Genomic DNA, 25,996 nt, shown 5'->3' with positions numbered 1-25,996 from the left:
CCCTCTGCCATGATTGTGAGGTCTCCCCAGTCATGTGGAACTATCAATTAAACCCCTTTCCTTTACAAATTACCCAGTCTCAGGTATGTCTTTATTAGCAGCGTGAGAACAGACTAATACACCATTCAAGGAAAGGCTCTAGGTCACTGCCTCTTCAGCAAGGGCTCCAGAATAAGACTCATGGAACACACCAGAACTCATCGTGAAACCTGAAGCAGACCTACCTCAGCTGCCTGTGGGAGAGAAAAATGAATACTATTGTAAACCACTAAAAGTTATGGTGGTTTTTTAAGCAGAATTGTTGAAGTAAGAGCTGACGGATACACCATTGGAGGGTTTAAATTGAAAGAATAAAGTAATCTGAATTATATTTGTAAATGACTACTCTGACAGCTGTTTAGAGAGTAGACGGGTGAAAGACAAGAGAACATACAGGAAACCAGTTTGGAGCCTGCTGCAAAAACCCAGGTAAGAGTGGTGGAGTTGACAGGATTTGTTGATGAATGGAATGTAAAGTGTGTGATAAAGGATAGTTACAGCACTGTCTTATAGCAATTTTATCATCCAGCTTGTTATTTTATCCATCTCACCAGCCCAGCCTACGTTTCTACGCATAAAAATCAGCATATAAAGAGTGTTTTTGTCAACTGCTATAGATCCAGGGACACAGTTGCTATAGCAGCCAAGCAATTCTCTTTGGGTAGCCAGGTGGAAACCAAATCATCTTGAAGAATCCTAGAACTTAATAGGGAGATTTTTTTTCTCTAATGCCATATGACAAACTTCATAATTGTCTTTTTAAATTTTTTACAAGACTATCTAAATCAGAAGGCTCTGATCTGGCAGATAATTATCTCTTCTGGAAACAGCTCTGTTTTCCCATTTTGCATTTTGTACTGAGGATTTCATAGAGGTTGCCTCTCCCCCAGGCTTACTCTGTCAGATGCTAGGGCATCTCTCCCCTCCACTGAGTGAGTGCCTGTCTTGCAGTTTCTGCAGTGGCACAGGCCAGCGTATAATCCTCATTCATAGCCAGGGTTTTGCCACAAATCTTTATCTTCTCTTTTTTTTTTTTTTTTTTTTTGAGACGGAGTCTCGCTCTGTTGCCCAGGCTGGAGTGCAGTGGCCAGATCTCAGCTCACTGCAAGCTCCACCCCCGGGTTCACGCCATTCTCCTGGCTCAGCCTCCCGAGTAGCTGGGACTACAGGCGCCCGCCACCTCGCCCGGCTAGTTTTTTGTATTTTTTAGTAGAGACGGGGTTTCACCGTGTTAGCCAGGATGGTCTCGATCTCCTGACCTCGTGATCCGCCCGTCTCGGCCTCCCAAAGTGCTGGGATTACAGGCTTGAGCCACCGCGCCCGGCCAAATCTTTATCTTCTCTCCTAGCTTAGAAAACTAGGTCAGAAAATACTGGAGCCTCTAAGACCACCTGGCCTCACTTTTGTCACTCTTCCTTCAAACTAAGAGCCACACTAGGCTGGGTGCGGTGGCTCATGTCTGTGATTCCAGCATTTTGGGAGGCCAAGGCAGGCAGATCACAAGGTCAGGAGTTTGAGACCTGCCTGACCAACATGGTGAAACCCCATCTCTACTAAAATACAAAAATTAGCCGGGCGTGGTGGCATGCACCTGTAATCCCAACTACTCAGGAGGCTGAGGCAGGAGAAATGCTTGAACCCGGGAGGCGGAGCTTGCAGTGAGCCGAGTTCACGCCACTGCACTCCAGCCTGGTGACAGAGCGAGACTCTGTCTCAAATAAAAAAAAAAAAAGAAAAAAAAAAAAAGGAAAGAAAAGAAAAAGAAAGAGCTACCCTAGTCTTGGCAGTCTGATCTTCTCTTTCTTTCTCATATGGCTCAATCTGGTACTCATCTGACCAAAACCAAGATCTCCTACCTGCTTAAAGTATGCCCACCTCAAAGCCCTCCCCACTTGGATGACAAATTAATAAAGATAGTCTCCAAAACTCCTACCTTTATGATCCCCTCTGTCTCACATAAAACCTTTAGTCTCCAACTCCCATGGTCTGGGTGACACATTGTCTTATAATGCACCCCACCCACCATCTGCATGTACATATAATATAACCATTTTTGGTGCTTCTGTGTCTATTGTGTCCACAGTGGTCCTTGACAGGCATTTGCATTCCTCCTCCTTGAGGAGATCAGAATGACAGAGGAACAGTAGTTGCCAACACTGATGAACTTATTATTTCCATTTCTAATATCTACCTTACATCAAAGTACTTTTTCACTATCGTTTCTTAAGGCATTCAGAATCAAACAAGTTTTTAAAATACCTAATGCCCACCTGCCAGCCCTGAAAGGAGTTGGTCTGGTAGATCAAATAAAGAACTAACATCTAAAGCTCATGGCTGCTCATAGTAGACAGCACTGATGTGGGAAATGACAGCTAAACATTCATTAAACTTATTAAAGTCCTAAGGAACTCAAGACTACTCAAAATAAATTGCATTTTACCACAAAGAGTTTAAGGAGAAATCTCCTAGGAAAGAGTTTAGAATTGCTTGCAATCTGTAGGAGGGATACATTTCCTGCATTTTAAGAGGAAATCTCACAAATGTTCAAGAGAGATTTATTGTCTATAGTTTCTATGCAACCAGTAAGTTCAAGGAAAATAAGATGTCTTATTGGTAAGAAAGCTTTACTTGTTCTTGTATCCTTGGTAAGTATGAACATGCAATACCATAGGACAATCAAATCCATATTTGGAAACGCTAATTAGGCACAAAATCTGCACTATGCAATCACAGTCTTCAGGGAAATTATTCCACCTCATGCTACATACGTCATAATACTCTTTTCCTTCCTATTCAGGGAAACGTGTACCACGTTGCTTCTTCAATTGCATTAGGGGTCATAAGGGACAGATGCTCTTAAATGTCTCATCTAGAATCACAAGAATCTAGTTAAACTCAAAGGCTAATGTCACGGGTTTTCAAGACAGCCTAATAAGCCTAATACTCTCTGGAGACAATGTCATTAAGACATTATTGTTATATTTTGAATGGGAGAGAAGCGATGGATTCTTCAACATCTTTAGAGAGAGTTAAACTATATTTGTCTAATGCTCTCTTGAGTTAAAACTTTGGGGAGTTAAAATATGCAGGTAAGTTTCACTATTAATTCCCATAGGACCTTGAGCAATTTTCCATTCTTGACTTCTGTGTATTCATTGCCTCTGTGGTGATGAGCACCGTGTGTTTGTGCTCCTTAATGAGGAGGTCAGAATAACGAAGGGGTGAGGAGGTGCCAAACCCTCTGTGGACTTATTTTTTCTACTCCTTATTCTTACTATACAGCACTGAGTACACTATGGTTAGATAGTAAAGGAGGAGATAAAGGCGTAGAAAACAAAGAATAGGAAATGTCTCCTAAAGTTGTACAAATACTCTTAAAATCAACATACATATTTGAATAAATGCTTTAAAACATAGAAAATATATACATTACCTCAATCTCCAATTTCCTATTAGACATTTCTAGCAGCGTGTCCCTCAGCACATCCATCAAAACCATACCTAGCATTTATTTTTTCTCATTAAGCAAGTCTTCCTTCTAAGCTCCCTATCTCAACATTTATCTCACCTGGTCAACCAAGCTAAAAACTGAAGAATTGTCCCCTATTCCTCTCTCCTCCACCTCCTTTGTCCCATTGCTCAATAAATCAGGTATTTTGCCTCAAAGAATATCTCACATTTATTCATTCTTTTTAATTTCTATGGTCACTGTCAAACCTTCACCATCTCTCATTTGGAGCATAAAGAAGCTTCTTAGATTTTCTGCCATTTGTCTCTCATTTCCCTCCAACCTATCTAGCATAGCTGCCAGAATTATCTTGCTGAAACACTTATTCAATAATGTATTCACTGACTTAAAAACTTTGGTGGCTTTCTGTTGCCTGTGGGATAAAACCAGTTGTTTCAACAACTATTTTAAGAGTCTGTATTGCTAGTATGAGTGATGAAGTTCATTAGGTACGGCAGATACAAAGATGAAAAGGCATGGACTTGCAAGTTGCCCACGGAGTAATTCTAGGAGAGTCAGCTATTTTAACAGCCCTTTACAACACACTGCAATATGTGCAGCCACAAGAGCATGTTCAAGGTACAGAGATGGCATAGAATATGGAGTGATCATCTATTTTAGGGGCTTCAGAATGGAAAGATATCTGAGTTTGGGATAGGTACGCCAATTAAAAGAAATGGCATATGGAAAGTGCATAAGAATAAAACTGCATTCCAGAAACTATTAGTTGCAACTATTTTTTATTGCTGGGAATCAAGAACGGAGATAAAAAGCACTGGAAATGAGTAGTTCTTGGGTGTGGTGTTGGGAGTGGTAATGGGGGTAAAGTGGGAGAGCGTGGAGTAGTGAAGGCACAAGAACAAAGGAGTGTGGTGAGGTATAATACTTAGGTTGAAATATCCAAGGAAGGTCCCAGTTCAGAGTAGAATTTGGGAAAAAAATAAATTAAGATATGCTTATTAAGTCCATGAAATAGACTAAATCTTTTAGGGAAAAGACATGGTCTCACAAGAAGTCTGGAAGACTCAGGCTATAACCCACTAAATAAAATTGAGATGCAACCTTCTAAAGTAAGATAAAACCCACAGAAGTATGATGTCAGAGAAGACAAGAAAGGAAAACTATTTTTTTTAAAAAAACTGTGATGAATACTATCTCACTCTAGCGTCACACTCTGACCCCAGCCTACGTGTTTAGCCTCACTCAGCTCCTGCCACTTCTCCATTATTTCCCAATCCTCTCCAGCTCTAGTAGTAATAATAATAAGATTTCTAATGATGCAGCTATCTTTGATTTTGCATTTGCAATGTGAAAGATGCTATGTGATGGTGCTGTGGTATTTTAGTTCATTTAATTCTCACATTTTGTCAGCACTATGTTTACCCTCATTTAACAGAAGAAGAAACCAAGGCTAAGATATTAAAGGCTTACAAGATTACATAGCCAGTAATGCAGCACAGCTAGGATTTAAACCTAGGCGTATTTTAACCACACTAAACCACGTGCCAATCCCAAATATGTTCAAAAGTTTTCATGTCTTCCTAACTTTGTACTTGTCTAAATTAACATTCTTTTTTTTTTTTTTTTTCAGCTTTCCCTGCAAAAGGTTACAATCCCCACTGAGGTTCTATGCTCAAGCAGTCAACCATGTAGTCCTCAACTACGGATAATTCCCCCAGCCCAACTCAGTGGTGACCTTCCAGGTACATTTGTCAGCAAATGTCTACCCACCCCTGTTTGATAGAATCCCATTCCTTGTTAGAAACACAACTCAAATGTTACTTCTTTGATGATACCTTTCTGTGCCCTGCCTTTTCTCTGGATAGTATTACCACCTCCTTCCTTTGTATCAATGATGTATGTGGTATGCAGAACGAACCCCCACAAAGAGGTCCATGCCCTTATCCCTGAAACCTGTGAATATGTTACATGGAATATTACATGAACATTATATGGCAGACATAATTAAGGTCACTGGACCTTTAAATAAAGAGATTATTGTGGATTTTATTATCCACAGATGAGCCCAATATAATCACACAAACCCTGAAAAACAGAGAACCTTCTCTGGCTGGAGTCAGAGAGATGTCGGAAAAGAATTCCGAGAGACTGAGAGTGTGAGGGGGACTCAACCCATCATTGCTAGAGGGGACCACATGGAAAGCATGAGAAAGAATGCAGACAGTTCAGGGAGCAAAGATTGGCCCTTGGTTGACAGCCAGCAAGGAAGCAGAGACCTCAACCTTCCAACCACAAGACAGTTAGTTCAGCCAACAACATGAACAATCTTGGAAGAATATTCTTCCCCAGAGCTTCTAGTAAGGAAATCAGCCTAGCCAGAACCTTGATTTTAGTCTTGTGAGACCCTAAGCAAAGGACCCAGCAGGGCTTCTATGGACTTCTGACCTACAGAAACTGTTAGATAATAAATTTGTGTTGACATTAAACCTGTGGTAATTTGTTATGGCAGTAATAGAAAAGTAATACAACATACCATATCATGTTCAAATTCATTATTTACAGATTTTTAAATACTTATTAGCAGTTTGGTTCATTGAGTATAGGAATCTCTTCTTATCCATGAGGCTTTTGTCCTTAAGATTATGACTGACCCAAGGAGCAAGTGCAGTCAAAGTGAAAAGGAATTCACTGGAAGATCTTTAGACTGCCCATCTCTGCCTCTTAAGGGAGCTTCATATTGTGGCTTGTTTTTTGTTTTTTAGCTCCATCGGGATATAAGCATGTCTTTCTCGGTGCTTGAAACAGCATCTCTTTATTACCAGGGTTGCAAAATGAATATGATACTGTTCTTCCCTCAATAATCTCAGACATCATGACTCAAAGGCTACTCCAACAAACTGAGTTATTTTGTTGTCAAAGGCTTCTATAACCTAGTCCCAATCACAGGCTCTATAGCTTGCTCATTTCCTTGTCTGCCTGACAGCTGGTTGCCCTGCTGTCTCCTAAAACATAAGGTGGTTAGTGCACCTGGGTTATCTGAGTTTGGTCAGGGCCCACCAGTTTTCCCTGCAAAAAGCTATAATCCCCACTGAGGTCCTACACTCAAGCAGCCAACCATGTAGTCCTCAACTAAGGATAATTTCCCCAGCCCACCCCAGTGGTGACCTTCCAGGTACATTTGTCAGCAAGCATTAAGCTTTCCACTTCATTTTCTTGTGTGAAAGAGCTCTGCTAGTTCATAGCCTCCTTTTTCTGGGAGCAGCATCTACTTGCCTCCTTTCATTGAAGATACAATGCTGCAGAAAAACATGATTTATAGGTTAATGAAATAAAAAATGCATTGATTTAATGTCAAATTTTTCTTTTTTTACATTCCAAGAATATTTTGGAATCTAGTTTTTCAGGAGCCATTTAAAAATTCAAACTGCCTTTATTTCCTGGACTCCAGTGTGCCCCTGATTCCTCATGTGAAACACAAGGGCAGGAATAATGACTTAGCTGTGGGAGGAATGAATGAGGTAGTAGATGAAAGGTACTTTGAACTAGCAACTACACTTTGAGGAATACATTATATAGACCTAAAAGCACTAGCAAATAAGAATGTATGTATAAGGATTTTCAGCGCAACATTGTGGTGGCAAAAAATAAAATGGGAAAAAAATCCCAAATATCTATCCAACTGTGTATTGTTAAACAGATGTGGTACATATACATTATGAAACATTATGTGGTTGTTTTAGACATCTCTTGGGTATTGTCTCACATACTCTCAGTCCACATTTTACTCCGGCTGTTGCTGTAGCAACCAGCTGCTTGCAGGTATGATTGACAGTACTTTGCTGTGGCTGCATGGCACACTTTCTGCTTTGTTTCCAGAGTTTCTCTGTCAACACTTTGGGACATTTGTTTAGTATTAACTCAGCCATTCCAACACACGTGCAAACCTGAAATTGCAAAGGGCATGGGACATACCCTGGCCACCAAAGAGTGGGAGCCCATAGGTAAGAGGTTTCTCTTTCTTCTGTCCCTTGGGGAGATCACTCCAAGATGCATTCTACACTGCTCTGCAAAATCCCCAGCTTCCCACAGTTCTGACCAGCTTCATATTGAGCCACTGGTTAACTTTCCCTCCTCCCGTGCTTCACTCTTTCCAGTCCTCCACTCCTGGTGCTTGGGATCACTATGTAGAATAAATTGCCTGTAGACAAGCCCTTATCTGATATCTTTTGTGAGAACCCAGGCTGAAAAAGGAGCTATTTTTAAAATGAGAAATACATCTATTTGTTGACCTATAGAGCTGTCCATAGTGAATTGCTAAAGGAGGAAAACAAGTTGCAAATTCATGTGTGTTATGTCATTTATAAAATCAAACAACACTAGCATGTGTCTGTGTGTGTTTCCATAACCTTGGAATTGTTGGCATTGGTCTCCTCAAAGAGGTAGAAAGAAATCATTAACTTTTTCTTAATAATTTTTCCCTTGTTTCTCTAGCTGCAGTGAGCACATATTAATTTCACAGCTGAAAATACTTAGAAAGGAAAATTGGTGTTTAAAATTAACATCAAATCAACATCCCAGGAAAAACAACTTCCAACCAGGTGATAAGGAAGATAGCTGTAATGCTGGACTTGAGCTAAAGTAAGAACTCTATGATACTCCTTTTTTTTAACCTTGGATAAGAAAATAATTTCTTGCTTGAGTCTACATGTGTAAAACAAATACCAAAAACTACACTCACAAAACTAGCATTCTGCTTGTGACTGAGGTATACTCCAGAGACCCCTGAATGAAGAACGAGCTACAAGATAAGGACTCAGAATGATTAACAGATAAGCAAATGGAAGTCTGTTCCTGCCGTGTTTCCAAAGGTGTATACAGAAGGGGATCTGTTGCAGAATAAGACCAGTGATTCTCAACAAAGAGCCTGATTTAAAAAAATGAAGGATTTCGCAAAAGAAATTTTAAAACTGCAGCAAGGCTAGCATCATCTTCAGTATAAACTTCTTCAAACTTTGAACAAAAAGCAAAGAGTAAGATTCCATACAAGATTTTATAAAAAGTTAAAATCTAATCTGAATAAATTTCCATTTGTCTCTTTGTTTTTTATTCCTTTGTGCATTTATTATGAATTACTTTAAGGGAAAGGGCATTGATTGTATGGATGTGTTTTAAGGGACATGTTTTTGAATACCTCCCCAAAAGACTGGACCTCATCTGGTTCCACTAGATAAATATGCATGAGGTGAGGAAAAAAAATCCTTCAAAATCATAAGAGACAAAAGAATGAAGGAAATATACTCTAAAAGATATACTCTCTAAAGAAATAGTTGATATCTGTCATCCAATTATAACTATATTTTTCTATGGCATAAAATAAGTGGTCCAAGTAGTCAAAGCCTGTGATGCAAAAGCTAAGATGATTTACCACTTTGATGGCTAATTTTATATGTCAACTTTGCTGGTCCACAATGTCCAGATATCTTATCAAACATTATTGTGGATGTTTCTCTGAGGATGCTTTTGGGTGGGATTAACATTTAAATCAGTGAACTTTGCATGAAGAAGATTGCCCTACATAATGTGGGTGGGCCTCATCCAATCAGGATGAGGCCTGAATAGAACAAGAGTGACCCACCAGAAGCAAGAAGGAATTCTCCAGCAGACTGCCTTGTACTTGAACATCGGCTCTTCCTGGGTCTCCAGCCTGACCACTTTTGGACTGGAACTGTAACTCTTTCCTGAGTCTCTAGCCTGCCAGCCTCCCTCATCAAATTTTGGACTTGCCAAGACTTCAAAATCATGTGAATTAACTTTTTAAAGTAAAGATACACACACACACACACACACACACATAGATAGATAAATGATTGATAGATAGATATGAATGTCCCCAGACATTCAGAACTTTCACATTTCTGGGCAGGACTTTTGCTATAACCCTCATCCTAGTTCTGCCTTCCCTTGAAGAGCTATCATCGTGAACCTTTTACTCTTCATAAGTGGCAGTGGAGAGGGGTAAGTAGTTGCATGTATGGAATCACAAGCCCAAGCTCAGTCCTGGCTCTGACATTAATAGGTCTGTGAGCTATGGCAAGTAACTTAAATTCTTTTAGTCTCTTTGTTCATAAATGGAGATACTAATATCACCTACTCCACTGGGTTCTTGTGAGGGTAATAGAAGGCAATGCTAGGAGAATACCTAGAAGAGTACCATGCACACAAACAGCACACAATAAATATTCATCATCTTCCAGCCCAAAATTTACCAGCCCTGAGCCACATTTCCTCTGGGCTCTGTTATTCCTTTAACACATCAATCTGATAGCTTTAGCCTCAGAAAGGAAGATCTTACCTGCAAGGAAACATATTTTCATTTCAGGCACTTTCTAGAAACAAAATGCCTTATCCAATGATAAGGCTCTATACGCTGATATATAATAGGCCTTCTTTTGCCTGCATCTTGCTTACCACTCCAAAAAGCCCACCTCAGAGGAGAAGCGCCCACTATTCTAGCAGAGTATAAATTCCTAGGGAAAGTATAACAGTGGAGTAGAACATGCAATTCCCACTGTGGAAAGTAAATAAAAGGAATGAAATTGGACAATTCCATTTAAATGGCACTTCAGACCCGATTGTAAAAAATTAAACTCGTATGGTTTTTATATTTGTCTATACCACTCTAATTTGCACAGGGATGGAAGTTAGAAACTCACATATATCACACATTCTTCACTCTCCCTTGTAATTTCATGACTAATCATGAAATTATGTCCAGACCACTCATTTGCTTTTACATTCCTTTCTCCTATACCATTCACACTATAGACATCCTATCCACCACTAAATAGACTTTTAGCCTCCATTTCAATTCAGCCTGCACAACACTATACACTGAGTTTTCTGATTATTACAACTTTATACTTTGTAGCTAGCTAATAAAAATGCAAAATAACTCTTACCTATAGACATGCAAATAATTTCCATCCAGTGGAGAGACACCCCTCCTTATTCTAAAATAACTGTTTTGCCTCCATTTGCACATTCATTTCAATATTCCTAATCAATAAATGTGTCTGTTCTTTTAGGTTTTTTTAACATCTGCTTTTTCCACTTATTGTGAGTTACATCATCTTTTTTGTTAGACAAAAGTGACATTTATTTCAATAGTTCAAAGTGCAAATACAGCAAGTCAGTTCACAAAGTTTCAAGATACAGTTTTAACCACAATGGAAATTTGATATATAAAAATGAAAGGGTAAACAGCAGAAATAAAGCTTCTCAGTTAAAAAAATGCAAGTAACTTGAAAAATCTTTAGACTAAAATACTCCCCTTACATCAAGAAATACTTGATGCCAGTACTGCACTACAATCTAAAAGGACTCTTCAAAGACAGAATCAACCCAAACTGTCAGCTCCAGATAACAATGGAAGTTCTTGGTGTTGGTTTTTTCTGATTGGGAAGCTTCGGTCTTTCACTACTATCAATTGATAAGGTTCAATGCATGACATTTTGATCTTTAGGCAAATTCTAAATGATGTTTAAAGTTAAATATAAGGTCAACACCACTATTAAGGATTTTCTGAAATGACCAGTATATATCTAAAAGATTTTTCAAATTACTTGTGATTTGGAACTTTGTATAATTATTCAACATATAGTTCCATGCATTTTAAAATGGTTCTCGCAGAGGATTCTCAGGTAAAACTGAATCTACATACTGCACAGCCAAGGATACTGAACTAAAAATGCTGACACTTTCATTTGTTGCCATTGTTCTAATCTCTGCAGACAGCCTTTAATTCTGGACGGCCGCGAGGTGACTGCAGGCCACCGTCACAATATCATCTTCAATGTTTATTTTCTTCCTTGTAGGAGAGTCATGATTTTTATCTTTCTTTAAAAAATGTTTTTACTACCATGTCGATTATCCACTTTACAAACTTTCATTGTCTCTTTTGATGATTAAGATCCAACTTCTTTTTTTTTTTTTTTTTTTTGAGACAGAGTCTGGCTCTGTCGCCCAGGCTGGAGTGCAGTGGCCGGATCTCAGCTCACTGCAAGCTCCGCCTCCCGAGTTCACGCGATTCTCCTGCCTCAGCCTCCCGAGTAGCTGGGACTACAGGTGCATGCCACTACACCTAGCTAATTTTTTGTATTTTTTAGTAGAGACGGGGTTTCACCGTGTTAGCCAGGATGGTCTCGATCTCCTAACCTCGTGATCCGCCCGTCTCGGCCTCCCAAAGTGCTGGGATTACAGGAAGATCCAACTTCTTAAATTAGCCTTCAAGCTTCTTTACCACCTAGATATAAGCTATCCTCATTTTTTTTTTCTTTTTGCCCTTACACACATATTCCCTTTCGCTGGAAGGACATATTTGCTGTCTTGAGCATGTCTTGAGGTTATGGTCCTGCCCCTAGATTTAGTTTATTGTATCCCTCCCTGCCTCTACCTCCTGTTCATCCTTCAGAAACAAGCTCAACTCTCACCACTTCTGTTAAATCTTCCAAAACAACACTACACAAATTCTTCTCTCTGTAAAGAATTTAGTGCTGTCAGTATTCTTGTGAGGCTTTATAAGTTGTTCTTGATTTCTTTAAATATGTATCTTTTTGTCCCAGGGACTATGTACTTGTATTTTCCATGTCTGCCAAAATACCTAGCCCAATGTTTTGTACCATCCGTCAATTTGTGGTTAAAGAATTAATTGACAAGACATCTTGGGGACAGAAAAAGCCTCTACCACATTCTCAGTCTCCCACGATACACCAAAAGTATGTGCTCCACTTATAAGATCTAACACTTTTTATAGTTTGGAAAATTACTTCAAAAAAAGTAGGTGAAAGATACACGAACGCAATAATAGCTTGATTGCACTCAACAGGGAATGCATCTTAAATTCCTAGTTACGAATATTTTAATGAACAGTATCAATAAAAGCCTCTTACCCCTTGGCCTATTTGTGATGCTAAGGATTCAGTTAGTAATAACAGCTTTTTAAAGACAGAGGGAACTCAGAATAATTTATTTTTTCAAGAGCATAAAAGGCAAAGATGCTCCAGGGAAGTTGTATAAGCCACTTCCAAAAAGAAATAATTACTGAACTTATTGAAAGCATGGATGAATTGTTAGTTTTGCTAAAAACAGATTTTAATAGATTTGTCCATCTGAGAAAAGTACAGTGGACAGACTTTTAGAAAATAAAATACTTGCCATTAGAAAGAATTCCCAAATTCTATAAAATAATGGTAAGTGCTCGAAGTACACTTGAACATTTTGAGGTTTTTTTTACTAGTGAAGGTTACACATTTAAATGCAGAAGGTTTTGCCATTTCTGTTGTCAACTCCTCCCTCATGCTCATCTAGAAAGCTGAGTAATTAGAAGTGTGAAATTGGTAGCCAGGGTGTCCCAACTTTGCCACTTGTGTAATCTGGAGCAAGATACCGACCCTTTCAAAACCTCAGTTTATTCTTCCATATAATGGCAATACTGATAGCACCTGCCTTGCAGGGTTCCTATGAAGATTAAATGAGATAATGCAGCTCACCCACTGAGTACAGAGAGCCACATGCTACTCTTAGAAGATGTCAGTTATAATTGTTGCTTCATCATATGTCATTGGAGGAAAAAGCAAAATGCTTTTGAAGAAGTAATGATGACCATTGAGACAAATAATACCTACAAAGCCAAGAGTACTTCAGAATTTAGAATAGCTATAAGATTTAATGAATCAAGTGAACTGAGAAGCTTCCAATATGAATTGTAACATAAATTTTGAAGCAATTCCCTTTATAGGCAGTTCTACCCTGTAATAGAAAATGGTAAAATACAACGTATTGAAACATAGTCAGATCTCCCTCAGGCTTTGGTTTATTATAAATTACTTTATTTAATGCACACATGCTATAAACTGAAATCTCTACTGAATAGAGCCCACTATAGCACTGAATTTATGGCAGTGGACTTTAACCAAAGGTTTTTAATTACATGAAGTTCCATAAGGACCTTCTTAAATTGTGGCTACAACTATCACACATTCCTCTCTCTGAAGGTGACATGCTAGGGAAAGCCAAATATGGTGTGTGATCATAGAATCATATAACTTATCAATTGAAAGGTTATTACAGAACTTATACAATTCCTCAATTTTTCAGCTAAGGAAATTAAGATCTTGGGAATCTAAGTGTCTAATAATGTTCTTTAGTGTAAAGTTTTCAAAAATGCAATTAAAGGGATGATCCCAGTGAGAAATGACTTATTGTGACACATCTTCAGCAGCTTCTTATCAGAGCAGAACAAGCTAGAGATGTTATAATAACTCTGAGAAAGACTAAACAAAATTCTTAGTAGACACGTATCTAGTTTTCTTCTTAAAACTTACAATGCTGGCTGCATGGTCACTTCCCTTGTCTTGTTCAGCCTTATGCCCTTTTCATTTAGAGTGACCCTTACTTACTCAGATGCTGAGTCATTCTTCGTAATGACAAATCACACATGGTCAGCATAGAACCTATTTCAACATATCTGGAATTAAGCTTGTGGTTTTAAATTTTAGAGGAGCCCTGGTTTCACAGGTCTTCACTAACCACAGCTTTCTCATCACTGCCATGTTTAGCTCATGTAAATATTCTTGTCTTAATAACAAAAATAGTAGCAACAACAAAAGTCTTTTGTATGTTCATATAATGGCATAGAAAATGCTAATTAACCTCATTGATTACTATTACATACCAGGCATTAACAACAAACAAATCCTAAAAGATAGGAGCACTTAGCTCCCCATTCATAGAGATGAGAAAACTGAAGCAGAGAGAATTAAATAAAATTGCCCAAATACATAAATTGGCATCCTAACTCAAGGAGTCTGGTTCCAGAACCTATAATTTAATCTTTACATTCAGTCCCTGAATCCTTAACCACTAGATTCTACATCACATGATCCTCAAAAAATAGTTTGAACTAAGTATTTTTAGCTCTACTTTATCAGTGGTTAAACTGAGATTTAGAGAGGTTAAACTTAAAAAGGTTACATAACATGACAAGTGTATGGGAGAGCTAGGATTATAATCCAGGTCTAACTGATTCTAAAACCTGCACACCATTTAAATAGCTGTGCTTTTCAGGCCTTCAGCAGCATTATCCCCTGAGACTAGAACACAGGGGCACTAGCTCAGCTTTTGGGGACTTCATCTTGCTCCCTATAATCCTGGTGTACTGAGAGATCATCTGGAGCCATGTGGCCATCAACCCAATACTGACTGTGGCTACTTCTTGCAGACCTTTTCTGCCTTGCCCTCTATCCAAAGAGTTCACCACCTTTTGAACATTATATGTTGGATGCTGGCCACCCTTCTGATGGGAACTCAGCAAAAAAGCCAGGTTAATTCCCTCAGCTCTGGCCTCAGTTTTCTGTCCTCTTCACACAGAGGACCATTATTCCTTCTGGTCCAAATTATTGAAATCTTCACACTACAGTCTGTGTATATTCTTGCTTTAAAATGGTTTGATGTGATGCTATTTATCAATTTTTATTTTCAGGTACATATGTGTGTATATGTTTAAGTATATGAGTTATATTTCTGTTTATATATTTTAATAACTGAGGAAATCTAGAACACTTTAAGCAAAACATACTTAGTGATGTAAAGATGTCTGCAACATAGTCTTAAAAACTACTTGTTAATCTTCATCATAGTGTCTTAATACTTTCCTTTGTATTTATAAACATTTGGCTGTGTTGAATGAAATTATTCCTAAGTCAAATGGGTGCCAAGCTACATTGTTTAACAAGATATGATGTTTTATCCTTAAGTCAATAAGCTGTACTTTGAATTAGTCATGTGAAACTAGGTAAAGTAATCCAGCTGTGTCCATTTTACTCCGGCTGACTCACTAATGCTGTGAATTGGCCATGTCAGCTCCACCGCTAATGAGCAATAGCCTTTGAAAACAGCACATACCTTTTTGTTGTCCTTGGGAATATTATAAGAGCAGAATATCAAGAATTTGGCTCAAGAGATAGCAAATGCCGTTAAAAAATATTTAACATGATTTTCATGCATATTTGTGGAAAAATGAGTAGTTGATATCATGTTAAAGATACCTGCATAAAGTTAGGTACCGCCAAAAGTGAGAGAGGCAATTTGTTTATTTTTATGTACTTCATTTTCATCTATGCCATATTCCTAATGCAAGATTTTGTTAAATGCGAAAAATAATTGCTTTGAACATTTAACATATAATTTCCTTTTATGTGAACAGATGAAAAACATTTAAGCTGATGCCAATTCTAAAAGTGCTAACCGTTGAAAATATTTTTTCAACTAGACATCGTTAATGTCTACAGTTCTAACGAAGCTTTTTCTCTTAGATCCTGAGAGTCTCTGAAAGTTATGCATTTTGCCAAAGTTGCAGTTGTTAAGAAGGAGCAATAGTTGCCTACTTATTCTTGTAAACGCATTTTGGCATAATTATGTAATCGTAATCCAAAATTCTCTTCTCTGAACCAAAATGACTTTTAAGAGGTAGAATGTATAAAATTCATCACCATCTTTATTGCTTTGACTCAGTATAATTCTGTCAGACATTCAGCAAAAGACTTTAAACTTAGCCAGACAAAAAGTATGCTAATATGCTGATACCGATCGCATATTTTTCCTTAGATATTAAAGTGAAGAATTGTTACTTTCATCAACATTGTTTGTAAGCTGTGGCTGTCACCATGAGAGTATTAATTTTAAAAAAATTAGTGTGATATTTATATTACAACTAAACATCAGAGAGGCCCAACATTCAGAGCAAAAGTAATCAGTGAGTAAATACAGGAATTCTGCTTCTACCACCAGGACAATTGTGAGTAACGCCTTACACCCCGAATCCACTCAAGGGTAAGGCAAGAGGTATTTTCTGAGCCTTGGAGCAGCAGTGAATAAAGGAAACAGCTTCAGCTGAGAGCTCAGATTCTGAACTGAACCGTGTGCTGTTACCTGTGTGGGTAACATTGGTCAAATTACTTGTGCACTCTGTTTCAAATTATTCTCCATATAACAGGAATACATATGAAACATATTTCATAAAGTCCTAATTCTGATACTTACCTCTCTCCAGGTTTTTGCCCATCAAAGCACCAGGATCCTAACTGTAAAAGCTGGATATGGGTCTTTCCATTTAGGATTCTATATTTAACAATATGTATAAGACTTTGAACCTTACAAAAATGTTAAAAGTGGTTATTTAAATTAGCTGACTCCACATTTTATAATAAAAAATACACCCAGTTTACTGTGCAACCTTACATATACTGTGCATGCAGGGTACTTGTACGTTTTCCTAAAGGATTTGATGGTATATTTTAACTCTGGTTGCTATGATGGATTCTATTTCCATACAGCTCTTGCAGTTTGCTGTTCAACTAATTGGGTCTGGGGTATCTGTTTTCTTCTTCCAGGTTTCTTATTAATGGGTTTTAATTGTGCTGGTATACTCAAGTGATTTCTGCAGAAGGTTTCACTCACCTAATATGCCCCAGCCTGCTGGCAGCGTGGTGTTCTTGTTCTTCAGGTCAGGATTGACGTCTTCTGCTTTAATCATTGCATTCTCTCTGCAGGAACAATATTCTTCTCTATGCTGTGGGAACTTTACGACAGTTTAAACTCCTTTAGGCAAAAAAGTAATTTCCTGTTTGGAGCATAAAATGAAATAAGATCCATATGCTCAGTGTCATTATACTTTCAAGGTAATACATTAAATACTCCTAGCAACAGTACTTTAAAGTCATTTCTATTTAATCATTTCATGCTCACTGTCTCCTAATGGACATAAAAAGTTACATCAAAAAATCCTGGTGAGATAATATTTTATTGAAAGTGCAAAGCTTTTCATCCCTGTTGGTATACCAGAAGGACATTTAATGGTGGGTAACAGAAAAAAATAGGTTATGGATTTTTAGCAATTTGAGGGAGGAGAGGATAGGATGTGTAGGGGTAGAACAAGATGGAGTAGCTTAAAGAAAGGTGTTAAAAACTGGAGAAAGATCGTTTTGAAAATCAGCCAAGAAGAAAGATGCTTTATTTTTTCAATGTTATTTTAGAGGTAGACCATTGTGAGAGGGGTTCTATAAAATTCATTAATAATTCCCTGCTTATTCCTTTAATAATTCTCTCTTCAAGAAGATTTTTGAAAATTTCAAGACCATCTACAGTATTATTAATTTCTGGCGTAGTCAATATGTGCATGCAAAAAACTAGTAAAGACTCTATCAGAAAGATAAGCAGTTTGTAACCAAAGAGAGTAGCTTTCAATGAGAGTGAGACCATTAACTGAGATGATTTTGAAGAAACATATGCGATGATAAAGAGCTTAATGACAATGAGTAGTCTCCAAAGACGGAAAATGATTTGTACATGAAAAATACTTAATATATTCTGTTGCATAATGCTCAAAATACAGGCACCAAAGGTAGGCTTGAGACAATTTGAAATGAATTGACTAATGTACACCTTCAGTTTCCCCTCTACTCTTTTTTTTCCCTTATACTCCAGTCACAGTTTCTTCTTCTGGAATAAATTCTGAACATGTATAGTTTGTGCCTTTGCGTATGCTGAAGAAGTTTTGTCTCCCTTTTCCACCAATCTAAATATTTCTAATTCTTCAAGACTCTGCTTAAACACCACTTTCTCATCATCTAAAGTAAGTGACTCATCCTCTACATATTCTTGTCACTGAACCGTTATCATTAGCTCTTGTGCCATTCTGCCTTTGGCTTTGTTTTCTGTTTACAACTTTGCCTTTTCCAAATCTTGAAAAAATATTTAACTTATCTTTGTATATTCATAGCACCAAAGAAAGTGCCTAATAACTAGTAAGCATACAATTTTATTTGTTTAATCCAGAGTGATTATTTATAGTTTGAAATATTGGAAGATCAATTTAAATGTCTACATATCCATTTCAGTGGTATAGTGTTTAGTTAGTTCAGACTCCTCTCAGAATTTTTCTTCTTCTTTTGCTTTCTAGAGATAAAAGTAACTGTCCTGCATTACATCATGGAACTGTTGGGAAGATCACATGAGATAAGGCATGTGAACGTTTATTATAAGCTGCAGAACACTATACAAAAATAGCATCTTGTTTTTGTGGAATAAACTGTGATTTGACCACATTTTACAAGAGTTTCCTTTAGTGACTATGCAATCTTTTCTTTACCCTTCCATTATGGCTTTTTAAAAAATGCAAATTCTTTGATGTTCTCCCATGGAGAAGTGAAGTCTAACACTAATCCCCCTCTACCGCTATCACCCCTGGAATCTTGTCTTGGCCTAATGACTTTCTCATAACGAACACAATGCACAGAGCTGATGCCATGTGTAATAAAAGACCAAAACGTTTCCATTAGACCTTCTGGAATAATTGTTCTCTGTATGCTTCCTCTCAAATTCTGGTGATCATGTGGTGAAAAGCTCAAGCCACATGGAGAGGCCACATGGAGGTGCTTGTTGGACAGGCCTAGCTGACCCTGTCCTTCAGCCATCAAGCCCAAGTGCTAGACATGTATATGAAGAAGCCACTAGGGTTAGATGATTCTAACCCTGGTCATTCCAGTCCTCCCAACCAAGGCCCCAGTCACTGTGGAATAGAGAAGAGCCAGCCCCATTTTGCCTTTTGTGAATTCTGAGCCCACAGAACCCATGAGCATAATAGAACTTTTGTTATTTTTATGCCACTAAGTCTTGGAGTGGTTTGTTACATATAACAGATAAATGGAAAAAATTCTTATATATAGCCTGCCAATTTTACACTTATCATTCATTAGCTATATTACTCAAAACAGGCTAGGCAACATTGAGATAAAATATAAGCCAACAATCTCGGTGGTTTTAAATAACAAAGGCTCATTTCCTGCCCTGCATGTCCACCATGGATCAACTGGGAGGTTCACCTCTTCATAGTTATAGAGGAACCTGAGCTCATGGATATTGCCAATCACTGAGTCAAAAGCAAATCAAGCTCTGGAGTGTCTTATCCAAGCAGCTAAATGCTAGGCCTGGAAATGACACATGCCACTTCTGCTGATAGCTCTTTGGCTGGAACTAATGGCATGGCTCCCCCTACCCAAAAAGGTGCCAGAAGTATTAGTCCTATCATGTACTCAGGAGGAAGGGAGCCAGAAATATTTGGTAAGCAGCACTAATGACTACCATACAAGGACTTTCGAAGACATTACCTGCCTGAACTTCCCAGCCAAAACCTCTCCCTCAACCTCTGGCTTCAAATTTGTACCTGCCATCACCTGTGTTGGCTATTCCTATCTTGCAAGGCCAGTCGCTTTTTTACTGCTACCATTTCACCACTGGTGAACTATATGGATATACAATCTTTCCTGCCTACCCTTCCTGAACATTATCTGCATATAAAGTAGTGACTGTGGTGGTCTCCATGACAACCAAGACTATCTAGTGCTTTTGCTAAACCCTAATCATAGGGTGTTTTTTTTTCTCTCTCTCTCTCTTTCTGTCTTTTCTTTAGCAAAGCCAAAAATCAAGATTATATAGCGAGTTCATCATTCCTCTTTCACCTCAATAAAAGTATAGCCTGGACTCGCATCTCTAACCTAAAATGATTACTCATACAGGGTATCAGTTAAAGATATTTACTTAAAAACATACAAGGAGTAATTGAGATGGAAGAAGGGGATTTTTCAAATGAGAAGATAGAGATAGATTTCAAAGAAGGAAAGAGAGGATCACTAAAGAAGGGGATGTTTTGGTGCAAATTCTTGACTAGCTATTAATAATAGCTATTAGCTACTAAATTCAAACTCCAACTCTTTTCACTTACTGACTTTTTAACATTTTGAAAGTTAAAGTCTCTTGTATATAAAATGGGGAACTAGAATTCTTCTACTTAACTAATATAGTAACTAATACAGGATAAAATTAGTCCAAGTAAAAATGCATTAAAATAGAAAGAGCCATTCAATTTCAAAGTATTAGTATTACTTTTTTTTTTTTTTTAAGACAGAGTTTCGCTCTTTTTGCCCAGGCTTGAGTGTCATGGTGCAATCTCAGCTCACTGCAACCTCCACCTCCTGGGCTCAAGCAATTATTGTGCCTCAGCCTCCTGAGTAGCTGGGATTACAGGCATATGCCATCACTCCTGGCTAATTTTTGTATTGTTAGTAAAGACAGGGTTTCTCCAAGTTGGTCAGGCTGGTCTCAAACTCCCAACCTCAGGTGATCTGCCTACCTTGGCCTCCCAAAGTGCTGGGATTACAGGTGTGAGTCACCGTGCCTGGCCAGTATTACCTTCCTTTTAAACAAGCATAAGAATAATGGCTACACATTTGGAGTCTCTGATAGCTCTAGAAGGTTTGTAGACGACTTTAGAAATTCTCAACCTATAATATGGCTCAACTCAGATTTTAAGACTTCTAGGTACAAGGTGGTGAATGACAAACATAATTGATACATGAAATGTGATACCACAAATTAAACAGTTTGGGGGAAGTCTTGCCAAAGGCTAAAATCCAAAAACATACTCCTCTGCTAAAAGCCTTTGAATGGTACTAGTTTCCTAAATAATATTCTGTAGACTTCTATTCACCCACATCCTCCTTGAGATTTTAGCAAAATGTAACTGACCCTTCTCACTAGTTCTTTTTGAAATGTACCTGGTTAGAAAACCACAACTTTAAGAATTTTTCCTCTGGCATCTCCTGTAACTCTTTCTCTGATACCTTTAATGAATCCTATTCTTTCTTATCTCCTAAATGTGGCTATTTCCCCAAGGTTGGATCATTATTTTCCTCCATTAAAGTGGCTTCAACCAGCTATGAATCAAGGATGACAAGCAAAATTGTACTTTTAGTCCTGGCTTCTCTCACATTCTCTAAACTCATGCTTCCTCCTACCTACTAACAACAATATTATCAGCGAAATTGGTTAACTGATATTAAGCCACATTTTATCCCTCCTCATGAGAAGAATTGTACATAAATTACCTCTTTTACTTGACACACAAACCTATATTCAGGTACTAAAGTTAGCTCTATTTTACAGATCAGAAACCAAGGCTCAAAAAGAAGTAATTACCCAATATATGGTAGAGAAGCATTCAAACATAGGTGTGTCTTAATTCAGAGCCTGATATTTTTATTCTCATGCTTGAAGATTTTTCTTGTGGATACACTATTAGCATCTCAGAATCAAAACATCTAAATTCAAAAATTCAAATTCAAAATTTCATCCTCTCTGCTATTTCTGTCAATGTTGTCAATGTCTTATTAGTTACCTAAACTTTAAACCTCGAAATTATTGCAAACCTCTCCATATTCCTTCCATTTTCCTCCCTGTACCAATACACTTAATTCTGTAGATTAAGTCTTCCCAATATTTTTCATACCATTCCACTTCTGCTACCATTATCTTCAGGCTTATATTTTAACAGTTCTCTCTGCCTGACATCACTCCCCTGAAAACTGTTCTCAGGCTGATTCTTCTAAAGCACTGTTTCAAACATCTCATTCTCTACAAACTCAAGTCTGAACGCCTTAGCCTGATGCTGAAAGCATATGCTTGATCTGACCCCAGACTCATTTGTAAGAATCCAACCAAGCAGATCTGATCACTATTTCTTGAACATTCCTCTCTCTCCTCTGCCTTTTTGAATGTCATTCCATAAAAATCTAACACCCCATATTTACTTATAAAATCCTACTCATCCTTTAGAGCTCCAATCAAATGCTGCTTCCTCCAGGAGCCAATTGGGTCTCCTCAGTAAGAAGAGGTCTGTCTCTCCTCTGATCTCACAAATACTTGGTTTATACCACTATTAATGTGCTTATCTGATACTGTTATACCTTAAGCTCTAGTTCTGTGTAGTTATCTTACTTTATACTCCAATATTAAAATCACCAGGAAGAAAAGGCCTTATTTTATACACCTTTGTATTCCTTAGAGGATATAACACAGCTCTTTGCACATAGTAGATCAACAAATACTGTGTAAATGAATAAAAAACAGGAACTTAGACATGGAACATATCTTCAGAAAGATATAAATCACAGAAATGAACAATTTGTAAAGCTTAAATTGAGAGTTTCATATGTCTTGTATATATAGTGATATATGTGTGTGTGTGTGTGTGTGTGTGTATACATATTAGTCATCAATGACTGTGTTCAAGTATTTACATTCTAGAAGCAAACTCAGGCAGAAGGAGATTTGGTTTTGGAGAGCCTGCCTTAATTAAAGAGTATTTGCTGGATCTCTAGCAGTCAACATTGGAGAGAAAGAGAAGTAATCATTTCCAAATTTTTCTACATTATCTAATGTAACCATGTTTTATGCCAAAAAATACACGATATCTATTTTGTGTGCAATGATAAATTAAATTATTTGGCTTATGATGGAATTGAGAACTAAACTTCTGCAAATTTCAACAAAACAAAACAGCATTTGGAGCATCAGACATTAAAAATACTATAAACGATTCTTCACTTTTTCATTTAGTCCCCTAACTCCTCTCCTAAGACATAGCGGTGTATTCAATGTAAAGCCAGAAAAATCTATCATAGCAACTTGAAAATCAAAATCAAAGTATCACATTTTATTTTCAGTTGTATTATTATTTCTTAAATGACTTGTCATTGTGCTTATAAAACAGTTATTTCATAAAAACATATTGTAAAACCACTGTCCTTTGAAGGAGATTTTTTTGTTGAGAATGTTTACCCTAGAAATTGTGAAGTAGGAGGGAAGCTTAGAGTTCATTTCAAGCCTGCGGTTGATGCATGAATTTCTGTTTATCACTGACAAGAGGCCGTGCAGCCGCTGAATATGTCCACGCAAGGTGCCTCACAAGGTATTCTCTTTCACTTTCAAACAGCGTCCACTGTTAGAAAATTCTTTATTTATCAAAATTATATCTCTGCTCTCTGGATCCTCAACAATAGGACTGATGTTTTGAAATATTACAGCCCTTTAATTATTTACAGAAAATGGTCACATCTCTCTTCCAAAGTGTTGTGAGACAGGGACTTTCTTTTAGTTCAGCATTATAAGATACAATTATGTCAAAAGCCCTAGACAAGATCTGGGACTATATGATTTTGATAAGACTTTGCTAAGAGTTTTGTCTGAATCTCTTCACCCTCCCACCTCAGTCATGAATGCTAATCACCTGATTTTGCCCACTCTGTATTGGCAAATCTACTACGATTTGTTCCTGACACAGAAAACCACCAGAACGCCCACTGTTAGAATTTCATATATTTGTCAAACTTCATTAATGTAATTGTGGATTCCATCTTGTTATGATTCTGATCTTTTCACTCCTATAGACTGGTTCATCTGTGATTTGCTGCTTTGAACTCCATCCTCTTATGCCTGACCACAATTCACTATCCCTCATTCTGTACCAGATACCTACCTATGTGCTTTACTAATATGGCAGGATTACACCTCAAAGTATTGATTCGTGTATTTACTGAGTATTATCTCTCCCTCTGCTTTCTCAATAGTACTCTGAGACACTTTTCCTAACACATGGCTTCCATCAACCAAAGACCTTTATAAAGAGTGAAGTCATCAGCCACTGTTTAAGACAGAAAGATTTGGAAGTCAGTTTGAAGGCTGAATTTTTCAACTCCCAGAAACAAGATGATTCAGAGGACATAAAAGGAGAGGGGCTTGATGGAGAAGCAACTCAGACTAGGGAGAAAGTGATAGAGAAACGTGAGCATTCAAAATTTGAGTGAGGTCTCTGAAAGGCATTGCGGGATGGATTGGATCAGAAACAGGCATGAGAAAACTCTTCAATCAGGAGGACTTAAACTTGCTACCTAGCTGTAAGGGTCATAAGAGGACCCGCAGTCACCAGCAGCCATCCATATACAGTGCTCTGAAAAGAGCACCCATGTATCTTTCCTTTGTAATAATTGAAGCATTGTGATTTTTACTTTTGTGCATGCTTATGTGATTAGTGTATGCCACTCTTCACCTAAGTCAACAGTTCCCTGATAACTGGACCGTGCTTGGTTGCACTTATTGTACACAGGCACCTAGAACAGTGACTGGCATATGGTAAGCATTCCACAAATGCTTACTAAATGAATGAAATGTAAAAGTTAATGATGCTAGGGTAGAGAGATTACAAATTAGTTAAGAATAGATAATCAACTACACGTGTATGCTTAAGTAACTATTAGGGACATTGGTATATACTTTATCATAATGTTGTTTTGGTTTTTCTCAAGTAGTTATTTTGTTGTACTCCATATTTCTTCATCAAATAATTTACTTAGGCATTGTAAAACAAACACATTTGAAGTGGTTAGAAGCATTCAACCACCTGGAGACCACCAGTGTAGGGTTTGTTAAAAGACAGCTACACTGTTGGCATCTTGGCAAGAATAACTGCACACATGGTATCCAAACAAGGACTATTCCAAGTTTGGATGAGCCAAGTGTTACATAATAGGTTAGGGTCATCCAATGTGAGCTGTTCTTGACCATAATCTCTAGATAGTGCTCCACAGCTCATTTTTGGAACATCTCAGTGATTTTTTTTTTACAGCCCATTTGAATTTTCAAAGTAATAGAACAACAACAAAAAATTTCTAAGAAGTTGATTCCATTCCAATTTTTGTTATTTGAAGCACTTAATCAAGTGATTATGTGAAAATTGTTACTTTGAATGAGACTAATTTAAAAAGGAGTCATTCAGTATATGAACTCCTTATGTTGCAGCCAGGCATACTTCCTTTGACCGTGAAGTCTGACTAACCGGACGATATTTTTCTTCTCTGTTTAACAAGGATTTTTGAGAATCAGTATACTTTTTTTGGAAGGGAGAGAAAAGGACGTAAAAGCAATTATTTTTCCTCATGATGTAGCTGTCAGTATCAACCATGCAGAACAAGTATCTTTCCGTAATCTCCTCTTTAATAAAAGGTGTTTGTTTTGGCCTTGCTTTGTTTATTTGTTTTGTTTTTTCTGCTAGTGGTTGAGATGGAGGAAAAAATAAAGGAGAATATTGTGCTTTCCCTCCTCCATCACAATCCTTCTTACCACCTTTGCCTCAAACCCTTTCTATATTCAATCCTCCTAAAGCAACATTGTAATTTGAGAAGGAGAAAGAAAGAACAAGGAAAGAGAAGACAGAAAGTCTTATTGGGAGAGAGAGTGACTGGGATCTCCTGAGATCTCAGGAGATGACTGGGATCTCCTGAGATCTCAGGAGATCCCTGGGATCTCCAGCACGGAGGGGACAGAACTTGCCTAGGACTTTTGAAATAATTTATCCTTTATAAAAAATATAAAGTCCTTTAATGCTGGACTAAAAGTAAGCCTCTTTCTCACAACACTTTTTCTGAAAGAGAGAAGATGTGACAGTTGTCTTCAAATAATTAAAGGTCCATAAGATTCAGAAACATCAGGCCTGCTATTTTTAAGAGACACATATATAACAAGTAACAGAAAGGATAGAGG

The sequence above is a fragment of the Macaca mulatta genome, chromosome 5 (genome assembly GCF_049350105.2).
Source record: "Macaca mulatta isolate MMU2019108-1 chromosome 5, T2T-MMU8v2.0, whole genome shotgun sequence".
Taxonomy (NCBI): domain Eukaryota; kingdom Metazoa; phylum Chordata; class Mammalia; order Primates; family Cercopithecidae; genus Macaca; species Macaca mulatta.
The sequence above is the reverse complement of the archived record's forward strand: the minus strand, read 5'-3'. Positions refer to the sequence as shown.